The sequence below is a fragment of the Triticum aestivum genome, chromosome 4A (assembly GCF_018294505.1).
Source record: "Triticum aestivum cultivar Chinese Spring chromosome 4A, IWGSC CS RefSeq v2.1, whole genome shotgun sequence".
NCBI classification, from domain to species: domain Eukaryota; kingdom Viridiplantae; phylum Streptophyta; class Magnoliopsida; order Poales; family Poaceae; genus Triticum; species Triticum aestivum.
Genome location: NC_057803.1, coordinates 57318338 through 57326204, shown reverse-complemented (window position 1 = coordinate 57326204; position 7867 = coordinate 57318338).

Here is a 7867-nt window from a genome sequence, read left to right as displayed (position 1 = left end):
TTCAAGCGGATGCCCAACGAGGGTGTCGGCCACGGCCTACCTAAACACTCAAGTCTCTAGTCCAGGTTTATCGCCTATCCAGGTTCCATCCGCAGGGAGTCCGGCCGAGGTTTCCACATACGGCCCCGAACGATGTGTACAGGGTTCCGAGACACCAAACGGGCGCCCGGCATGCCCGACCACGGTGTATCTACCGCAACATAGCCCACCCCTGGGGTCAGTGCTATGCACGGCCGCCAACACATATCCTACAAACACCAGAAACTAGTTGCAGCTCCTGGACAGAGGACTAAGGTGATTAAGAAGCCGAGAGGGTCAATTAAGGATCCCAATGAGTGTTAGTAGCTGTTCATGGATCACAGACACAGAACTCAGTTCCTAAGAACGGTTTCAATGAGACAACCCACCATGTACTCCTACATGGCCTCTCACCGCTACCTTTACCAAATCGTGTTCACACACTTAGCTCACACACAGTAGGACATGTTCATCACCATTCCAATTCATTCTAGATGAATCAGACCCGACACAACTCTATGCAATAGCAGGCATGACAAACAAGCATGAATGAGTAGGCACATCAGGGCTCAAACAACTCCTACTCATGCTAGTGGGTCTCATCTATTTACTGTGACAATGACACGTCATGCAGAGGAAAGGGGTTCAATTACCGCAGCATGTAACCATTGAATCGTTGTTGTCCTAATGCAGTAAAAGAGAGCAGGAGCGAGAGAGTGGGATTGTATCGGAATGAACAAGGGGGTTTTGCTTGCCTGGCACTTCTAAAGATAATATAGTTCTTCTTCGGTGTCATTGATCTCATCGTCGAAACCACGTCTATCTAGAGGGGACAAATACCGACAATAGAGAAAGAAACACAATCAATGCAATGCACAATATGATGCATGATCATGACATGTCAATATGTTGTGGTTTGAGCTAATGCAACTAGCAACATGTTAAATGGAGTTGGTTTGAACCCTAGGTTCAAATTCAAACTCCATATGTGCTTATTTAAATATCAATTATGCAAATTTCCTAGTACAGCAACCCTAAGTTGTTCAAACATGCATGCAAATGCCATAAACATATTCCTTGAATTTTTTTGATAATTTTTCATATATAATTTATTTCATTCTGAGTTATCGATTATTTTCTATGATTTTTAGAAGTTTAGGCAATTTTCTGGATTTTTCTAAATAATAATAAATCCGGAAAATTATTAACTGCGTCAGCATTGCGTCACTATGACGTCAGCGGTTAACGGGCGCGGTCCAGGTCAACCCTGACCAGTGGGACCCACTGATCAGTGGTTAGTTAACTAACTAAATTTAGTTAGTGATAAACTAATACTAATCCTATTTTAGTTAGTGGCCTGGGGCCCACATGTCAGTGAGCCAGGGGAGGTCAAACCCCTGGTCAGCTGGGTCAAACTCGCCGGAGTTGACCCGCGTGTCGTCGCCGGCGACACCAGAGACAACGGAGGGCGTCGGAAAAGCTCCTCCGGCGACCAAATTAGCGGCTGAGATGCTCTACGTGACGAGGAGACTCGCCCGCGTCCAGTGGTGCTCACAGCAGCAGCCCTAGTGGCCTAAAACTACGGCTGCGGTGACTTGCGCGGCGGCCGGAGCTTGGGAGAGCTCGAACTCGCCGGTGCGGTGCTCGTGGAGGCTCGGGGCTAGCTCCTGCAAAGCCCACGTGGTGCGGTGAGTGCGTTGGGCAGGGTGGTGAGGCCGTTGCATGGCCGGAGCCACGTCGGCGGTGAGCTCAGGCGATGGCGCATGCAGGCGTGCTTGGTGCGGTGACTACGGCGAGTTGCAGAGAGAACGGAGATGGGGAGGACGATAAATAGCTCACAGCGGTCGCGGCAACATAGACGGAGGGCTCGGGGAGGTATCGGAGCGAAGCAGGGCGGCGAGGGGATCTCTAGCGGCCGAACGAGGAAGTTGGCGGCGGGGCGTCGTTGCAGCATGTTCGGTGTCACGTGAGTCATCGAGGAGGCGTAGATGACGGAGGGGGAGCCCATGGGCACGTCAGAGGGGCGCGGGGGTGGTTGTTGCTACGGCAACGACGAGCGGCGGCGACGTGCACGCTCGGTGGTCGGGTGGGAAAGAGGCAGAGGAGGGGAGAGTGCTCGAGGGGGAGAGAGGAGAGGTGCAGGCGGTCGAGGGGAAGTGCGTGGTGCTCGGGGACGACTCCAGCAGCGGCAAGCAGGCAGGAGGTGGCCGTGCGTGTGCCGGCGTGCGGTGGCCACGCGCCTCGGTCCTTCTGGCAGAGGAAGGAGAAGACACGGGAGCCCCTGGTGGGCTGGGCCGCCAGCTGGGCCACTAGGTGGGCTGGAAGGCCAGGTAAGTTGGCCCAGGTAGTTCTCTCTCCCTCTCTGATTTCTATTTTGATTTGGTTTTCTATTATTCTGTAGTCTTTAGGGCTTTATTAAAAATACTTAGACACTTCCAAAAATCATGAAACTACTCATGATCACTGTTGGGAATATATCCTACAGTAAACATTTTATTTTAATAGCATTTAAATGCCCAAATGCAAATAGAGTATGATTTAATCCAGAGCCCAAATATGTCATGCAAAAATGTGCATCACCTCTGGTTACTGTTTCCAGCTTTTTCCAAGAATGATGAACATTTTTAAAGCCATTTGGATTTACTGGAAATATTTTGGTTGAACCTAGTGAATTCCTTTAATGCTAGGGTTTAGGCAATCCCCATTTCAGAGTTTCATAAAACTTAAACATGATGACATGATGATCATGCAAGGTCAAGCAAAGGCTAAGGCTAGGGCTGTGACAATCAGAGAATAATGGTTGTTCTATTTATATGAATAATATATTTTATGATCATGCACCCTTGATGAGTGGTCTATTTTTGTTGAATCTCGATTGTAGTGATACACATATTCATAATATTGAAGCCAAAAGATGCAAAGTTAATAATGATAGTGCAACTTATTTGTGGCACTGCCGTTTAGGTCATATTGGTGTAAAGCGCATGAAGAAACTCCATGCTGATGGGCTTTCGGAATCACTTGATTATGAATCACTTGATGCTTGCAAACCATGCCTCATGGGCAAGATGACTAAGACTCCGTTCTTCGGAACAATGGAGCGAGCAACTGACTTATTGGAAATAATACATACTGATGTATGCGGTCCGATGAGTGTTGAGGCTCGCGGTGGGTATCGTTATTTTATGACCTTCACACATGATTTGAGCAGATGTGGGTATATCTACTTGATGAAACTGAAACATTTGAAAAGTTCAAAGAATTTCAGAGTGAAGTGGAAAATCATTGTAACAAGAAAATAAAGTTCTATGATCTGATCGTGGAGGTGAATATTTGAGTTATGAGTTCGGTCTTCATTTTAAACAATGTTGAATAGTTTCGCAACTCACGCCACCTGGAACACCACAGTGTAATGGTGTGTCAGAACGTCATAATCATACTTTATTAGATATGGTACGATCTATGATATCTCTTACTAATTACCGCTATCATTTTCGGGTTATGCTTTAGAGACGGCTGCATTCTCTTAAACAGGGCACCATCTAAATTCGTTGAGATGACACCATATGAACTGTGCTTTGGCAAGAAACCTAAGTTGCCATTTCTTAAAGTTTGGGGTTGCGATGCTTATGTGAAAAAGCATCAACCTAATAAGCTCGAACCCAAATCAGAGAAATGTGTCTTCATATGATACCCAAAAGAGAATGTTGGGTACACCTTCTATCACAAATCAGAAGCCAAGATATTCGTTGCTAAGAATGGATCCTTTCTAGAGAAGGAGTTTCCCTTGAAAGAAGTGAGTGGGAGGAAAGTTGAACTTGATGAGGTAATTGTACCTTCTCCCGAATTGGTAAGTAGTTCATCACAAAAATCAGTTCTAGTGATTCCTAAACCAATTAGTGAGGAAGCTAATGATGATGATCATGAAACTTTAGATCAAGTTACTACCGATCCTCGTAGGTCAACCAAAGTACGATCCTCACCAGAGTGGTACGGTAATCCTGTTCTGGAGGTCATGTTACTTGACCATGACGAACCTACGAACTATGAGGAAGTGGTGATGAGCCCAGATTCTGAAAAATGGCTTGAGGCCATGAAATCTGAGATGGGATCCATGTATGAGAACAAAGTGTGGACTTTGGTTGACTTGCCTGATGATCGGCAAGCCATAGAAAATAAATGGATCTTCAAGAAGAAGACTGACACCGATAGTAGTGTTACTTTCTACAAAGCTCGACTTGTTGAGAAAGGTTTTCGACAAGTTCAAGGAGTTGACTACGATAAGACCTTCTCACCTGTAGCGATGCTTAAGTCTGTCCGAATCATGTTAGCAATTGCCACATTTTATGATTATGAAATTTGGCAAATGGATGTCAAAACTGCATTCCTTAATGGATATCTTAAAGAAGAGTTGTATATGATGCAACCAGAAGGCTTTGTCGATCCTAAAGGTGCTAACAAAGTGTGCAAGCTCCAGTGATCCATTTATGGGCTGGTGCAAGCCTATCGGAGTTGGAATATACGCTTTGACAGTGTGATCAAAGCATATGGTTTTACACAGACTTTTGTAGAAGCCTGTATTTACAAGAAAGTGAGTGGGAGCTCTGTAGCATTTCTAATATTATATGTGGATGAGATATTATTGATCGGAAATGATACTGAATTTTTGGATAGCATGAAACGATACTTGAATAAGTATTTTTCAATGAAAGACCTCGGTGAAGCTGCTTATATATTGGGCATCAATATCTATAGAGATAGATCAAGACGCTTAATTGGACTTCCACAAAGCACATACCTTGATAAAGTATTGAAGAAGTTAAAAATGGATCAGTCAAAGAAAGGGTTCTTGCCTGTATTACAAGGTGTGAAGTTGAGTCAGACTCAATGCCCGACCATTGCAGAAGATAGAGAGAAAATGAAGGTCATTCCCTATGCGTCAACCATAGGTTCTATCATGTATGCAATGCTCTATACCAGACCTTATGTATGCCTTGCTGTAAATTTAGCAGGGAGGTACCAAAGTAATCCAGGAGTGGATCACTAGATAGCGGTCAAGAACATCCTGAAATACCTGAAAAGGATAAAGGATATGTTTCTCGTTTATGGAGGTGACAAGGAGCTCATGGTAAATGGTTACGTTGATGCAAGCTTTGACACTGATCCGAATGACTCTAAGTCACAAACCGCATACGTATTTATATTGAATGGTGGAGTTGTAAGTTGGTGCAGTTCCAAGTAGAGCAGCGTGGCGGGATCTACGTGTGAAGCGAAGTACATAGCTACTTCAGAAGCAGAAAATGAAGGAGTCTGGATGAAGGAGTTCAGATCCGATCTAGGTGTAATACCTAGTGCATCGGGTCCAATGAAAATCTTTTGTGACAAAACTGGAGCAATTGCCTTGGTGAAGGAATCCAGATTTCACAAGAGAAACAAACACATCAAGAGATGCTTCAATTCCATCTGTGATCAAGTCAAGGAGGAAGACATAGAGATTTGCAAAATACATGCAGATCTGAATGTTGCAGACCCGTTGACTAAGCCTCTCTCACGAGCAAAACATGCTCAACAGCAAGACTCCATGGGTGTTAGAATCATTACTATGTAATCTAGATTATTGACTCTAGTGCAAGTGGGAGACTGAAGGAAATATGCCCTAGAGGCAATAATAAAGTTGTTATTTATATTTCCTTATATCATGATAAATTTTTATTATTCATGCTAGAATTGTATTAACCGGAAACTTAGTACATGTGTGAATACATAGACAAATAGAGCGTCCCTAGTATGCCTCTACTTGACTAGCTCGTTAATCAAAGATGGTTAAGTTTCCTGACCATAGACATGTGTTGTCATTTGCTGAACGTGATCACATCATTAGAGAATGATGTGATGGACAAGACCCATCCGTCAGCTTAGCATTATGATCGTTTAGTTTTATTGCTATTGCTTTCTTCATGACTTATACATATTCCTCTGACTATGAGATTATGCAACTCCCAAATACCGGACGAACACCTTGTGTGCTATCAATCATCACAACATAACTGGGTGATTCTAAAGATGCTCTACAGGTGTCTCTGAAGGTGTTTGTTGAGTTGGCATAGATCGAGATTAGGATTTGTCACTCCGTGTCTCGGAGAGGTATCTCTGGGCCCTCTCGGTAATGCATATCGCTATAAGCCTTGCAAGCAATGTGACTAATGAGTTAGTTGCGGGATGATGCATTACGGAATGAGTAAAGAGACTTGCTAGTAATGAGATTGAACTAGGTATGATGATACCGACGATCGAATCTCTGGCAAGTAACATACCGATGACAAAGGGAATAACGTATGTTGTTATGCAGTTTGACCGATAAGATCTTCATAGAATATGTAGGAGCCAATATGAGCATCCAGGTTCCGCTATTGGTTATTGATCGGAGATGTGTCTCGGTCATGTATACATAGTTCTCGAACCCGTAGGGTCCGCACGCTTAACATTCGATGACGATTTGTATTATGAGTTATGTGATTTGATGACCGAAGTTTGTTAGGAGTCCCGGATGAGATCGCAGACATGACGAGGAGTCTCGAAATGTCCAAGAGGTAAAGATTGATACATTGGTTGGTTATATTCAGACATCGGAATGGTTTCGAGTGATTCGGGTATTTTTCCGGAGTACCGAGGGGTTACCGGAACCCCTCGGGGAAGTATTGGGCCAACATGGGCCTAAGGGAGAGAGAGGGAAGCCTGCGGTGGGTGGCCGCGTGCCCCCCTCCTTGGGAGTCCGAATAAGATAAGGAGGAGGGGGCAGTGCCCCCTTCCCTTTCTCTCTCCTCTCCTTCCTATTCCCTCCGATGGAAGAAAGGAAAGGGGGGGTGAATCCTACTTGGATTAGGAGTCCAAGTAGGACTCCCCCCATGGCGCGCCCCTCTTGGCCGCCGGCCTCTCCCCCTCCTTTATATACGTGGGCAGGGGGCACCCCAAAGGCACAACAGACAATCTCTTAGCCGTGTGTGGTGCCCCCCAAAGTTTAACACCTTGGTCATATCATCATAGTGCTTAGGTGAATCCCTACGCTGGTAACTCTCCCAACACCTTGGTCATATCGTCATACCGTTGCCATGCCGTCATGCTGACAGAACTCTCCCATGACCCTCTACTGGATCAAGAGATCGAGGGACATCATCATGCTGAACGTGTGCTGAACACGGAGGTGCCGTATGTTTGGTGCTTGGATCGGTTGGATCATGAAGACGTTCGACTACATCAACCGCATTACTAAACGCTTTCGCTTTCAGTCTATGAGGGTACATGGACACACTCTCCCCTCTCGTTTCTATGCATCTCCTAGTTAGATCTTGCGTGATCGTAGGATATTTTTTGAATTACTACGTTCCACAACACATCCTCCATCACCTATTTCATGATGCTCACGGTCGTGCGTGAGTAATTCCATCGTAGGCTTGCTGGATCATGATGGGTTGGATGGGATTTACCATGTAATCGAGTTAGTTTTGTTAGGGTTTGTTTCATAGTATCCACTATGTTCTAAGATTGATGTTTCTATGACTTTGCTATCCCTAATGCTTGTCACTAGGGCCCGAGTGCCATGATTTGAGATCGGAACCTATTATGTTTTCATGAATATATTTGTGTTCTTGATCCGATATTGCAAGTTATAGTCACCTACTACGTGTTATGATCCAGCAACCCCGGAGTGATAATAGTCAGGACACTTCCCGGTGATGACCACAGTTTGAGGAGTTCATGTATTCACTAAGTGCTAATGCTTTGGTCCGGTATTCTATCAAAAGGAGGCCTTAATATCCCTTAGTTTCCAATAGGACCCCGCTGCCACGTG